Raw genomic sequence first — 16,248 nt, 5'->3', positions numbered from 1 at the left:
CTTAAACGAAACGTCATTCTTCCGTTTTTGAAGAGCAATTCTGATTGGCAGACGATATTCTTGACGCCTTGAGCTGAAGAAGTAATGCAAGAGACCAAAAGATATACCCCTACATGTCTGATGGGAGAGGGGCCGTTCCGTTGTCGCTCTTGGAGCGAGAAAATGTAACGAGAGCGTGCGCTCGTACGTGTACTCAAAGAGCGAGGAACAAGTCTCTCCTCAGTACTTCACTGGGAGAGCACCTCTGTTGACAGCGAATCGAAGTGCGACTCTATATTGAGTCCTCGAGATTAAGCATTGTTCACTGTGTTGGCCGCCACAATTATTGTGCAGTGTGAACGGACAGAGTTGAAGTTAAACGCCTGCGACCGAATTTTTGAGTGGCATCGTGCTGGACTGGTTATCTGACCGGTGTACCACGCCAATAGTTAGACTAGGGGCGAAGAGGAGTCCTTGACTTCATCAAAGCGTAGGGAGAGTTTTATTGGCAAAGGTCAATCCAGATAGAACGAGAGTTATCTTATTTGTCAGCTGCGAGCGGTGCAGACAGCATTCATCACAGCTTATGGTATTGTGCGGTACAGCTCTTGCGAGCTCCATATTTACTCCACAACAGTATACTTCACTGCATTTCACATGTGACAGCCTCAACCGTACCTAGCAACATTCTAATGGATAATTATTCAAATTGACTAGGCGCAGCTCTCAGCCATTCTGCCAATTCAATAACAACCTTAAGCTTTGTATAGAAATTTCATTAGCGAATCCTATCCTTAAGAGGTAACTTCTCATTCCGAAAAGAACCCAGAAATAGCTTGTTCAGTTCATAACTAAAAGTGCCATTGTGATTTCTCAGAATTTTTGCAAAATAAATAATAATTTTGTTAGTTTCATGTTTTTCCTACACTAACTAGCACTATTCCAGTACACAAGTATCCCAGTAGTTACGTAAGAAATTTTGTGAATTTTTGTGTCAATCCTTACAGTGGACGACTCCAGAAGATATTGATTGCTGAAAGTTTTTCAGGCATTTCTCTTTAGAACGTTAGTAGCGTCTGTCTGACTTCTGTAGTAGTGTGGGAGCGGAAATTGCATCTTGCAGGAGCCACAGGGTGAAGGGAACATCTCAGATTAATCCGTTGCGTAGAATGACAGAATAGCACCCAAACACTCACACATATCATTGTTTTTTTTTTTTAATTTGCAGATCAGTGGTGTACTGTTCCAAGTATTAAAATGTTCCAGGTAGCTATTACTCGGGTGGAACGCACGGAACCGCAACGGAGAGAGTAGTTGCATGCCTTACGTGTCCGTTGTTGGCGTGGCCTGGTGTCCGTTGTTTGTTTTCGTGCACCTGAGTATTGTGTTGCCACCTCCCTTGCAGCCCCGTCGTGTTCTTCTCATAAACATTTCCTTCAAGGCATTTTAGTTGATTTTACGCTAGTATTATTTTAATTTCTTACATTGGTAAAATTGTGTGGCCTTCATTATGCACACTGTTTGTCATGGCAGAGTTGATGTGCCATTGTAATTTCTTAAACTCCATTGTGTGTGTGCCCTTCGTGATACATATTGTTTGTCAAAATGGATTTGAGTATGGCGATTATAATGTCTCATATATCATTATGTGTGTGTGTAATGGTGCAATAAATGGATGATTGTTATTTCTGTTTTTGGCGCCCTTCATGCCTCCCTTCTTGTTCCTATTGGTATGGTATCCTCGTAGTTGTGTTGGTAAGCTACATCAGTACCGACTGGCCACCGTGTCATCCTCAGCCCACAGGTGTCACTGGATGCAGATATGGAGGGGCATATGGTCAGCACACCGTTCTCCTGGCCGCATGTCAGTTTCCGGGACTGGAGCCGCTACTTCCCAGTCAAGTAGCTCCTCAGTTTGCCTCAAAAGGGCTGAGTGCACCCCGCTTGCCAACAGCGCTCGGCAGACCGGATGGTCACCCATCCAAATGCTAGACCAGCCCGACAGTGCTTAACCTCGGTGATCTGACGGGAACCGGGGTTACCACTGCGGCAAGGCCGTTGGCTGGGATGCTATAAAATTTAAACTTAAACTATGTACTTCAAGCTCCTACCTTGAATCACAGCTTCCAAAATTGCTTGATTTCCCAACAGCTTATTCTTTCCATGAATGGCTCCGATTATTCCCACCCTTTGCACTGCCGGTTCTGGAATATACTTTTCCTCTTACGTACTTAAGAGATGCTCTTCATCACTTCCACAAATGTCACACTCTGACCTGAGAATCACCGATATTTCTGTACCGTATAGTTGTGCATTTATGTGGGATGGTAGCTTTCACTTACCTCATTTTTCTCCTAAAACATCAAGTGGTCCTTTGAGAGGCACCCACATGCCTTGTTCATAATGTGGCATCAAGCAGTCCGGCCTGCAAGATGAGTGGTTTGCCAAGCGAGTGGATTTATTCTCCTGTTTGAATATTACGCAACGGAAACGGATAACGCAAACCTATTAGAAATTTACACAACTCTGATTGTTCACTATGCTCTGGCAATACCACATTTTCTTTCTCACCTATGGGCTTTGATCAACACGTGGCCATCACACTGAATGTGAATGGTGCACACGTTATAAATTCTGGATATCGTGACTACGCACTATACGAAGAACAAGGCCACCAGTCTTTTTAATTTCACCATCTATTTTATTTCGATAAATTCTGTTATGATTCAAAGATAAGATAGACACACCATTACATTTTATCCAACAATTACACAGTAGAAACTCCTCCCAGTGGGCATGGCTTTACATTGGTGATTCTTTATCTTATGGTCTCATAATTATCTAACACTACAGTGCACTTTCTGGATAGGTTGGTAGATCTTTTGCTATATCTCACACTTCGACTCTCACGCCCATCATCACGAAAATTTACTCCAGACCGAGCGGTACAAAAAGGAACATGCATAACCCACTGCAAAAAATGGCTCTGAGCACTATGGGACTTAACCTCTGAGGTCATCAGTCCCCTAGAACTTAGAACTACTTAAACCTAACTAACCTAAGGACACCACACACATCCATGCCCGAGGCAGGATTCGAACCTGCAACCGTAGCCGTCGCGCGGTTCCAGACTGTAGCGCCTAGAACCACTCGGCCACTCCGGCCGGCCATAACCCACTGCCTCTGAAGCTATCTTGCTACTCTCCCATGCAAACCACACTGGCAACATACATCACAAAGAATAGTCACAATGTTAGATTCACTTCACTTTCAGCTTTCCCACATCAATTAGTATTCATCCCAGTTTCACACGACACTGCCCCATTTCGTAACTTTTCTTTCTTACTACGAACTCTGGAGGATATATGCACGTCTTCCTGTGCAATGCAAGCCAAGTGGCGTTGCTGGATAGACGGCTGACTCACCTTGCTTCTCTCCCAGAGTATTAGAGTTTGAATTCAGCGTTACACGGAAACATAACACGCAATGTAATATTAAGAACATATTCGTCACACACGCGAGTCCTCAACTGATACCATGGACGAGCTCTTTATCCTTTGTCTCATACACAGATTGAGACTCACACAGTACTCACCACGTGGAAGTACTCGTTTCTAATTTCAAGTCCTGCACACGCAATTTCTTAAATATTTCCAACACGCCAGTAATTCAGCTTAATTTTAGCACTCGGAAGTATTTCAACTTAGTGCTACAGGTGGTTTCATTGTGACTGTTGATCACTTCCGTATATTACTACGATCCCCTTAATATTACATGCCTGTCATATAATTCTCCCCACAAAAGTTCCTGAAATAGAGAAATAATTATTGCAAACTACTCTTAAGTATTCCACATGCATACCATTGTATCGAGTCTTTTGTCTTTACGGAGCACACCTAAGACAGGTCTTACCAACACAAGATCCAGCGCCAGAGTGCTGAAACATGGACATTCTTCAGGTCATCTCGCACCTCCGTCGAGGTGGGGGAAGACCATGCTACCGTATTGGTCAGCTACGTTACAGGCGCTCAAAGCTCAGGTAAATATCATCTCTTTGGTTCCACCAAAGGTGACTGAAGGACCGTCTCAAAGACGATCATATATTGCACATTCACTATCTGCGGTTAGCAGACGACCATACATTCATTCGTTTCACAGATCTCACCAAATTGGTTGTAGGGATATGTTTTGTGGGAGTGCACATGTGATCAATTAAATAAATAAATTGTCATTCTTTCCTACACTGGTATCCGGCTTCGGTGTATTAAGTGAAATTGAGTTATTGTTACAAAAAAAATGTTGTTCTGACAAGACTAACGCAGAATGTTGTACCTATTTTCAATGTCGGGCGGTACTGTACCCTTTGGCCTTAATAGAATTCCTTTCATCATATCTTAAGTAAATATTCAATGGCCCTTATTAAAATTCAGTTCTGAGCCAGAACACTTCAACTAGTTTTATTTCCATGGTCTGTCCATGTCCAACACTTCAGGTAGTTCATCTGATGTTCTTTCCTACTCAATCTGACCTCTCCTCGAATATGTGTAGTAATTATCATAAGTTCCATGACTCCATTCACCTCTGCTTCTAGTAAGTGGGCTACCAAAAGTATCTCTCATATTGTCAATTCGCTTTTCTTTCATGTTACCCTGTCTCCAGCTGTTTCCTCTCCACCCTTCTCTGAATTGATGTATGTCATAAAAACAATCCAGCTGTTCAAGATGATGCACAATGTTGTCAATTCTGGCTTCCGAAATTTCCAGTAATTGGTCTTGTGCATTTACAGGCAATTTAGTTAATATTGTACTGGATGTCATCGTTTCGGCGATTTGAATTCGTGCCTCTGCTTGCTGGCGCGAGGTTTGGAGGGCGCTGATTCACAGCTATCCGCTAGATTGTAGTGTGAGCCGTCTGTGTGGTGGACATACAGTACGCTATGGAGAGAAAGAGCCTTGAGCCGGCTCTGTGGATTAGTGCCTGTAACCTTCTGGCTTCTTCGCGGAAGTAGCGTTGTGCTGCTTGGGCATATCGAACACCATACATTTATGTTGAATTTGATCGTTTTGTGTTATACTTTAGTTCTGAAATTGATGGTTTTTCTTAATGTCTTTGCCGTAGTTGGTGGTCGTCTTGTGCAGGCACGCCCTTGTGGGGGAAATTGTGAGTGGCATTCAGGTTCCGTTGTTGCTGTTACAGCAAGTTCTCTATTTCACTATTTTGCCGAGTGTTCATTGTTGGCTTAGAGAAAGGGCCTAGTTGTAAAGAGAGGTGGTACTGCATGTCTAGCGACAAGAACTGGAATTTTGTGGGAACATTTGGACAGTAGGCGCTACAAACTAACTACAAACTTTGTGAGGCAGCTCACGTGCACAATTTACCGTATGTGATGGTCACAATTTAATTTATTCGTAAATGTATTCTCTTTGTTGTTGAATCGAAAACCTTTAAATTTATGCAATTTACCGCGTAATCAGAATTTAATGCCTTTTTTTAATTGTCGGGCGCTGGACCTTAAGCTTTTCATGGTTTCGGGTCAACTGCCACTTCTGGTACCATGCAGATATCTCTTCTACATCGTTTTATGATTCATTTTGATCTTCTACTGACTTTACTGGGAGGTAAATGACAATAACATCAACAAACACTCTAAGAGGGCCTATTAGAATGTGTTCTGAATTTTTTGTGCAGATTAAGAAAAGCAGAGGACACAGTAATTTCCTTGTGGAATCCAAGAGATAACATCGGTTTCACTAGTTGACTTCTCGCCAGTAACCACAAACCGTGACCTCGGTAACAGGAAACCGAGAATCCAGTCGCCCAATTTATAGCCTTCGGTATCGTAATTACTTTATGAACCCTGTTGCCTAAGAGAATAATGTTAACCGAAAAATTGCAAATAACTGTATGAAATTTGAGTAAGGGTTGTAAACTTCGGTCGTCAGCTGGCAACTGACCAACAGCTCATAATTTTTAACTGATAAACTGAAACTGAAAATACGTAAAAGTCACAGTTCTGTAGGTAGACAGAAGCAGAGCAAAAGGCTATACAGCGATCTTGAATGAAAAGGTCACATATGACAAAACGCATTTAACTTAATTATTAGTGCATTGGAAGTCTATGTAACTAATTGATCTCATTTTTGATTATTTATCAGCAGCTCGTAACACTATGTAATATCTCTTTATATTCGATGAATTATTCTGATACAATTCTACCCTTGAATGACGTTTACAAATTTTCTATCTTCATACTCGCAGAATCCATGCGAAAAGTAGTTCATACAATAGCTATGCCATGAGCGCATAAGTATTCTTTGTAATACTCTCTCTGGTGGTTGTTAGAAAAAAAAGAAAGGGAGCTTCCGAGATTGTCTTCGTGCCGATTAGCCTGTGCTTGGTTTGGAAGAACTGTAATCTGATTATTGAGATTTATTACAGAAGATAACTGATATGAACTGTACGATTAAATGGAAATATATATAGATGGCTCCTTCAAGTAAATGGTGTGTATTTTAAATTTGAGAATTAATGATATTTATCGATATATTGCGTAGTTGTTAATCAGAAGGGACTTCCGAAAGACTGGATACGAACCTGCACTTAATAATCCAAGAGCTCCATTGCTTCTTCGGAAGGTTAAACTTCATCAAAGCCAAATATCCGCTTGATCTGAGGTTTCCCGACTGATTATACAACGCTCCCAAAATTACGAGGCATTTTATTTGTGCAGATTAGCAGACTGCCGCAAAGCACGAGCCTGCAGAGAAGAAGAATCATCGCCTGATTTCATTCTAACAAGTAAAATTTCAGAATCATTTTGAGTGACTGAGCTATGACTGTATTTCCTATCATGAATGATTGATTGCTCGAACGAATTGAGAGCTACATAATCACGTAGATAGGAGGAAAAATTACAGTGGCGCCAGTGTGACAGGACTCTCTTGGATTGTTATATAATATATGTATTTTTTTGTTTCATGAAAACCAACGAGAACGAGAGGTAACTAATCTGAAGAGAGATTCGGTGCCCATAGTAAAAGATTGCTGATACCAAGAAACGATTTCAACTATTGGACAACACCGAGACTACAGAACAAGGCCAGAGAAATCTAATTTTTTTTCATCCTGTAGTCAAAATAGTTTGAAATCAATTTAGAAAGAACATTTTTCCAGATAGTAGTTAGATTGTAGAACTGTGTATTGTGTGATTTTCGTATCTGAGCAGTGAACTTTATACCATCTGTGAAGTAATTTGAAAGTTAAGTGTGTCTACGACAGTAAATTTGAAACTGTATTTAGTGACTGGAACCTGATATTGACAGTTATTTAATGGTATTGAATAGAGCGGCATTTAAAATGTCATTGAATCAGCAACGAGATGTGCAACAGCCTTCAGCTGTTTGCACAGAAGCAGAGGCCACGGATAGCAATTCTGAGACTGTTGTGGCTAGCGGTAGCAATATAAATAATCCCGCTGGTTCAGAAAACATTCATACAACAGCTGATCAGACTGTTGTTGACACATTAGTTGTTATTATGCAACAGTTGTCTCTATTAGCCGAAGGCCAAGCGGAGGTTAAACGAGACTTATCCGTTATACAAAATGAATTCAAAAATCAACTAGCCGAAAATCAAACAGAATTACAAAATCAGTTAAGAGCAACCTTTACCGAATTAGATCAGAGATTAAATACCCAGACACAGGAAATAAAAGAACAGGCAGAAAGGACCGAACAGAATCTTATTGCTGAAATTGAGCAGGTCCACCGACAATGCCAAGAAAACAATAGTAAATTAAAAGCGGAACTAACCGAATATGTATCCGTCAAAATTGACACGATACAAAAACAAGTAGAACTGTTTCCTCAAGTAATACAAGCTCAAGAGGACATACAGTGTTCCGTATCCATGATACCAGAAATAACAGAATCCCAAGATAATTTAAAGAAGCAATTTGACGAAGTGAAGGAAAAACAGGAGACAGTGGAACATAGAATGAATGTACTTGCGGGAAAGTTTTCAGAAATGACATTAGAGCGGCAAAATTCTCCTTCGGAAACGATAGAAGATACTGTGAAAGTAGCTTTACAGTCAATTTCAGAGAGTTCCGAGGATAATTTTTTTAACAAAGGGTTAAAGGAAGTTCGAGAACAACTTGGCGAAGAATTCTCGCGTTGGAAAGAAAATATCGAAAGATCACTAAATCTCTCGCAGCAGGATTTAGAAACACCGAGAAGTAGGAAACAAAACTCTCAATCTGTGCGTGACATTCCGTCCACGTCAAGATCCGATGTAGACAGAACTGGAACGTCACAAGTAAGATTCGATATAACGGATAGCCACAGGGAAAAGTACGAACAGGATGATTTTTGGAATCGTAGTAGCGTTGAGGAGAAGATGATTAAACAGAGACAATTTCAAATCTTTAACCCTGACAAAATGAATGTTCATCCTGTAGTCCTTATTCGAAGTTTCAGTGGTCTATTTCCACGATCTTGGACAGAATGGCAAAAGATTAGTTTTGTATCTGGATATATACAAGGAACAGGAGCATTGTGGGCATCCGAACAAACATCTTCTTGTAAATGTTACAAAGAATTTGAGCACGCTTTTCTAGCAAAATATTGGTCTCCTGGAATACAAGAAAGACTTAGGCAGGAAGTATTATATCCTGAGCCTTTCTCATTTTCTAGGGGATCTCTAAAGAGATATTTTGAAAAATACATTAATAAATCTTTGTATTGGGATGTACCGATTCCTTTGGCAGATATACTTAGAATACTCAAGTCCAGACTACCCACCAGTATAAGGAATCAGCTGTTGTATATAAATGATAAGGATATAGACTCATTTATGACTACGCTTGATCATATTGATATAATTGAGGAGGACAATAAAAGGGCAAGAGAAATGTCATATCAAAGAAGAGTAACAGAAGCGAATCCGAGCTGCAACTCGAATGGGAATGGCAGTAATGGTAGCAGTAACAATGATCATAACCAACTACACTCTCCGAGGAGACTTAGAAATGGACAAAATGCAAACAATAATTATTACCATAATGGAAACTTTAGTAATGGTGCAGCGAGGGGCTATTTTAGGAACAGTAGGAATTTTAATCGATATAATCCAATGTATGGCAAAACAGGACAGTTCTACCAACACCAGCAGAACAACAACAACAATTACACGAATCAAGCAAGACAATATAGTCAGAATTCACCACAACAACCAATAATCACTGAAGTAGCTGAAGAGATAAATACCAATCGGACCAATAATCAGTCAAACTAAACATGACCGCATCGTGCCCCGGAGGAGCGGTCAGGGGATCTGTTAGGGGCGAAACAGTAAAATTACAAATGTTAAGATATAATGATGGTGAGCTGTTGACTGAAGAGTTAACAAAGGATTTAATAACGAGTCATAATGACAGATCGAGTGTTCCGGTATCGGAAGTATGTGTTGAAATAGAGGAAGTTCCAACGAATGTGATATTGGACACCGCCGCTTCCGCCAATGTCATCTCAGGCGCTCTTTTTCGGAGAATTATTAGGAAGAAGAAGGTACCAATTTTGCCAGTACAGAACTGCAAAATCATCGGAGCTGTTGGAGCACGCTCTCCCAATGTCAAAATACAAACACAATTAGAGATGAAAATGGGAAATGTAGCAATAAAATGCACGTTCCTTGTAGTGGAGAAGTTATTAGTGGACTGTATTCTTGGTATTGGGAGTATGCAGGAGTACGATTGTCAGATAGATTTTTTGGAAGGAATAGTTAAATTTAGATTAAATGGAGAAGAGATAGCACTGGATTTAAATAGAAAGGAAACGGTGCATGAGAAATATTGTCGCGGTGCCATAATTCAATTAATTGACACTACAAACGGTCGTTGGACGGAGCTTTCAAAGGATTTGATACAACAGGAGGACTTTAACCAAACAACAATGATAAAAGCTAGTGAATCAAATCAGCTTACCGGAGAACAAAGGCAGCAGCTTCATTATTTGTTAGAGGCATATAAAGAGATTTTTGACGAGAAACCAGGAATTATTAAAGGGTATATTTGTCACCTACAAGTGAAGCCACATCAGACTTACTGTTACACGCACTATCCGATCCCCTGGCGTTTAAAAGAATCTGTTCAAAGGGAGATAAATAGAATGTTAGAATGGAACTTGATTGAGCCATCAACTAGTCCATTTTGTTCTCCGCTCTTAGTCGTCCCAAAACCTGGAGGTAACGTTAGATTAGTTCTGGATGCGAGAGAGATTAATAAAATAATAGTACCTGTAAGAACTCATCCGGAAAATATAGATGAATTAATTCAAAATTTCCAGGATGTTTCGTACTTAACTAGTGTTGATTTGAGAAGTTCGTACTGGCAGGTCCAAATGGATGAAGAATCTAGGAAATATACCGCATTTATCTATGCTGGGAGAAGTTACCAATTTAGAGTTGTCCCGTTCGGACTTAATATTAGTGCCGGAATATTTATTTCAGCGTTGGATTATGTTCTTGGACCAGAATTGCGTAGTCGTATAACTGTGTTTGTTGACGACTTATTAATAGCCACGAAAACATGGGAAGAGCATTTGCATATTTTGGAAAGGATTTTTGCTGTTTTCAAGAAAACCGGAATTACAGTAAACTTACAAAAGTCTCAATTTGCTTTACCACAAATCAAGTTCTTAGGACTTATGATAGGTGCGAAAGGTATCCTGCCTACCGAGAAGCAGATAAGTGCAATTCGAAATTTTTCATCACCACAGAATAAAAGACAGCTGAAGGGATATATAGGTATGGCATCGTTCTTCCGTCGTTTCATAAAGACTCAAGCCATGAATTCTGAGGCATTAAACCGGCTTCTACGGAAGGATGTGCCATGGCAATGGACTGAAGAATGTGAACTAGCTTTTCGAGACATTAAAGACCAACTCGTTAACGCATCCTTATTATATCACCCTGATATGAATTGTGAGTTTTGTCTGTCCACGGATTCATCGGATGTTGGATTAGGTGCTTGTCTCTTCCAAATAAGGAAAATAAAAGGGGTACCAACATTCTGTCCGATAGCATTTGCTAGTCAAGTGTTATCGCCCTGTGAAAGAGCTTATACGACCACAGAACTTGAAGCACTTGCGGTCATCTGGGCATTCAAGAAGTTTAACTATTATTTATATGGTTCGAAAACGATTGTGTATTGTGACCATCAATCACTAACCTTTTTGCAAACATGTAAATTATTACATCCTAGATTGTCACGTTGGACAATGACACTACAACAGTACCAATTTAAAATTATTCATGTTTCTGGCAAAGAAAATATTATTGCGGATGCGCTGTCAAGATCCCCAGAAGGTTTAACGCCGGAAATGGAATCAGTAAATACTTCGGATTTTCCAGTATTACTGTTGCAGGACAATATCTACAAGACTTATTATGTACATCTTTGTAGAGATATGGGAAATTTACAACGAAAAGACCGTCGATGGAAGAAGATAATTCAGCTAAAGGAACAACAAAATTCAAGGGCTAATTTAGATCATTATAAATTAGTAAATGGAGTATTATTCTTCAGACGTGGGAAGGACAACAATCCACGGTGGTGTGTATGTATCCCGAAGGAATATGAGGAAAAATTAATTTGGTTTACCCACTTATCATGGGGACATTTTGGCGTAATTAAATGTGCCAATAAAATAGGAGCATACTGTTATTTTCCGAATATTCGGAGAAAAGTGCACCAAACAATACAAAACTGTTTACTCTGTCAAAAGGCCAAACCGGATAATAGAGGTAGTAAGCATGTTCTGCATTCAATTATTCCACGAGAGCCAAGGGCGTTAATTTCGTGTGATATCTGCGGCCCTCTCCCACGATCAAGAGGAGGAGTAAAATTCATTGTTGGATTCTTTGACATCTTTACAAAATATGTAAAACTATATCCATTAAAGTGTGCTACTGCCAGAGCTGTTGTAGTGAGATTGGTGCGTGACTATCTTCCGCATGTAGGTTTACCGAAATCCATAATTACAGATAATGCCAGAATTTTTACTGGATTTAAATGGAAGCAAACACTAACACAACTTGGTATTCAACAAATTTTGACATCATGTTACCATCCACAAGGTAGTCCAATAGAACGAGTTTTTCGAGAATTAAACCGATTTATGCGTACATACTGTCACAGTAAACAAACATCATGGGCTGATTATTTGTCAGAATTTGAACAAATATTTAATAATCTGACACATACCTCAACTAACTTTACTCCAACAGAGCTTATGTTTAGTCAGACTGAAAAGAACTTCTGGATAAACCATCTGCCAAAGTATGAAGACCAGAATTTAAAATGGGAGGAAAAGATTCGACTCGCACTTGTCAATTTAACTAAAAAGGCAATACAACGGAAATTGACATATGATAAACGGATTCACCGGATTCAGACGTTTCATCTTGGAGAAAAGGTTTTATTGAGGCGACACATCCATTCTTCGAAACTGATGAAGAACATAAAGAAATGGAATCTTATTTATACCGGACCATATGTTATTGTAAATATACCAAATCCTGGATCATACTTGTTGGCATATCCCGAATCCAAAAGGATAAAGGGATTATTCCCGCATGATGATATTAAGAAATTTAGTGAAGGATCGTAGATCTGTGATACCAAATATGGAGAAGAATTTAGAGTGGAATTTGACTATGAGTAGAATGTGTATATAAATATCGAGAAGTTTATGTTGTCTGAGGTAGTGAGATTTCTCTTGTGATAGGTTAAGAGACAGTGAGATTGCTCCTGCGATAGGTTAAGAGACAGTGAGATTACTCCTGTGGTAGGTTAAGAGACAGTGAGATTACTCCTGTGATAGGTTTAGAGACAGTGAGATTACTCCTGTGATAGGTTAAGAGACAGTGAGATTACTCCTGTGATAGTTTAGCACAAAAATTTAAGATAGGTAGAAGAATTTGTTAATTACTAGGGTTTGTAAGTGTGGACTATGAGCAGAAGCCACAGTGATATACAATGAAAGTGCATCTACAATTTCTCAAGACACGGCACTTATGTGAGAATTGCGTGTGAAACTTGAACAGTGTGGGATGTGTAGGTAAATACGCTGTGTGTATGATGTGCGCTGTTCGCGCAAGAAAACAAATGAACTGTGAAATGAAGCAACAGTCGATAATGTCACTGTTGCAAACAATTGAAGAAACTCTCTGGTTGCGCGAGAGAAAATTATTATAATTTTTAGATTTTCATTATGCCTTATTTACTAGGAGAATTAATTTAAGAATTTTAATTAACATTTTAAAAATAGCGGTTTGTGTGTTTCATATTATGGACATAATTAATGAAATATATTTCCATAAATGTTCATGAGAGGATGAAGAAGATTCTGCAAGTGGATGATTTGTTAAATGAACGTACGTCATCATTAATGATATTTATTTGCAAGTGGATCTATAAATCAATTAATTACAAGAATAATGAAAATTTTTCAAATTATTCCTTTTGTGGAGTCAGTGTCATATGCCTATGTTTAAAATTTTTCATCAGGTGTAAACTTAAATTTTATCCATAATTTCGTGATTGAAAGCAAACCTCGGACAGATTCAATGCTCTATTTCCACCTGCACTATAACAAAACGAAGATTAGATTAAAAATTTTTTTTGAGAGGAATACATTCGATATGAGCTACAACAAAATTTAAATGCCCACGGTCTATATGGCAATGTTTTGGACAATCAGCAGTTGTAATGCAAAACAACTTTGGTATTGAGGACTATAAAAAAAAAAAAAAAAAAAATCGCGATTGTCAGGACTGATGGATGTTCCAGTCTAGTACAGATGGAAGAATGTAGGGATCCACTCCGATTTTGAGTTCAACGATGAAATATTGACTTCTTTGCCTTAATCCACTCTCTTCCAGGGATTTATTCAGTCAGAACCTTTTCTTATTCCACTTTAAACCTGTTTCATGTTCACGTACCTGACCATCTGTTCCTGAGATCATCTTCCTGTTTCTACGGCACGTTACCAGCTTCTATCCTGTACCATAAGCCATCGCCTGTCCTCCGTGCCGCGTCCACCAAACGCTGTACGTCGCCTACCCGGTGTCCGTACCCAGTGTTCCTGTTCCATCGACTTCACAACGAGATCGCCGGCTACATCGTCGAAAGAAGAATTTTGAAAATTTTTTTTTGAGCAGTATTGTAAAAATTTTTTTTGGCTATGAGGCACTTTTCCTTCGATCTAATCTATAGAGCTTCTATATATTTCAAAATTACTGGATTTAGGCTTTCCTATCTTCTTTAATACCTGAGCTGGGGTCTATTCTTCCGGGTTTTCCAGGGTTTCCCTGTGAAGGCCAGTTCCCAAATGGGTAGACCTTTTTCGTAATTACACCAATCTACATCTTCCCTGGTTATGTACTCGGGATGCGGGTATACCCCGGTACATGTAAAAGCTACAGCTTAGGTATTCTCGTAACTTATTGTCTTAACATGTTACCCATACTCTCTATAGTAAAATTCTACGAATTCAAAATATTCCTCTTTTGAATAAACAACCCAACAAATTTTTTTCTGTTAGCTCGCAAAGTGTATTATCATTAACTTTGCTCGCTGCGAGGGGCAATTGTAATATCTCTTTATATTCGATGAATTATTCTGATACAATTCTACCCTTGAATGACGTTTACAAATTTTCTATCTTCATACTCGCAGAATCCATGCGAAAAGTAGCTCATACAATAGCTATGCCATGAGCGCATAAGTATTCTTTGTAATACTCTCTCTGGTGGTTGTTAGAAAAAAAGAAAGGGAGCTTCCGAGATTGTCTTCGTGCCGATTAGCCTGTGCTTGGTTTGGAAGAACTGTAATCTGATTATTGAGATTTATTACAGAAGATAACTGATATGAACTGTACGATTAAATGGAAATATATATAGTGGCTCCTTCAAGTAAATGGTGTGTATTTTAAATTTGAGAATTAATGATATTTATCGATATATTGCGTAGTTGTTAATCAGAAGGGACTTCCGAAAGACTGGATACGAACCTGCACTTAATAATCCAAGAGCTCCATTGCTTCTTCGGAAGGTTAAACTTCATCAAAGCCAAATATCCGCTTGATCTGAGGTTTCCCGATTGATTATACAACGCTCCCAAAATTACGAGGCATTTTATTTGTGCAGATTAGCAGACTGCCGCAAAGCACGAGCCTGCAGAGAAGAAGAATCGTCGCCTGATTTCATTCTAACAAGTAAAATTTCAGAATCATTTTGAGTGACTGAGCTATGACTGTATTTCCTATCATGAATGATTGATTGCTCGAACGAATTGAGAGCTACATAATCACGTAGATAGGAGGAAAAATTACAACTAGATGTACTAGACAACACCATTTACTATAAAGCTACCTGTCGTCAGGTTTTATCAACCAAATACCCGCGATTAATTGCTACTTTTATAGAATACATTACTTCAGAAGAATTCGTAACAAGTTTATTAACTCACCAATTCAATTTTGCAGCATAGCTGTTACGATAATCGAAACATACGAAATATTTGCATAAACACAAGCAGTCTTAAGATGCTTTTCCTTTGCACTATTTCTAGATAGTTACTGATAAGATGCAATAAAGCAGTACGGTGCTCAATGAACTTCAGTCAATTATTACCGCACGTAGTTTCATGAACTGGTTGATTTTAAAGTAACCGGCAAGTGCCACAAAATGTGTCTCACACTTATGATTCATTCGGCAATAATGGTCAAAGAAAATGATCCTACTGATGGTCAGTGAAGTGGGGTTATCAGTACCACTCATTTCAGTTATAGTTCAGTCAAAATCAATATAATATTCAGAATATTACAACTATGACACTGGCGAGCCACTTACGTAACTAAGTAATGGTGCGACGTGATGTCTGCAGTAATAATTAGTAGCAACAAGCTCTTCTTCGACAACGAACAACTTTTAATAGTCCTGCCTACACGTTACTTCTCTCCCACCACTTTTATTACCAATACTTTCAAGCGTTGCCCTGTAACTAGCTATATTCTCGCTCATCCACTTACAGTTCCTTGCCACATTGGAAACATCATTTCGACAGCCCAAAAATATTACGGTTTTTTAAGGAACGAACATTGACAAAATTAACAAACTACCTACTTATCCTAGAAATAAGATCAATGTTATCAGATTAATTAATTGGTAATTATGAGGAACTGTACTGTAGTGTTATAAATTGAGAGG

General features: G+C 39.0%; 1 pseudogene; it reads right to left on the bottom strand.

The window, feature by feature from the left end:
• Positions 1-1,924: 1,924 nt before the first annotated feature.
• LOC124614303 lies at positions 1,925-2,042 on the bottom strand (annotated as a pseudogene).
• Between the last annotated feature and the right edge of the window lie 14,206 nt (positions 2,043-16,248).

This window comes from Schistocerca americana, chromosome 4 (genome assembly GCF_021461395.2).
Source record: "Schistocerca americana isolate TAMUIC-IGC-003095 chromosome 4, iqSchAmer2.1, whole genome shotgun sequence".
Classification (NCBI taxonomy): domain Eukaryota; kingdom Metazoa; phylum Arthropoda; class Insecta; order Orthoptera; family Acrididae; genus Schistocerca; species Schistocerca americana.
The sequence above is the reverse complement of the archived record's forward strand: the minus strand, read 5'-3'. Positions and strand labels throughout refer to the sequence as shown.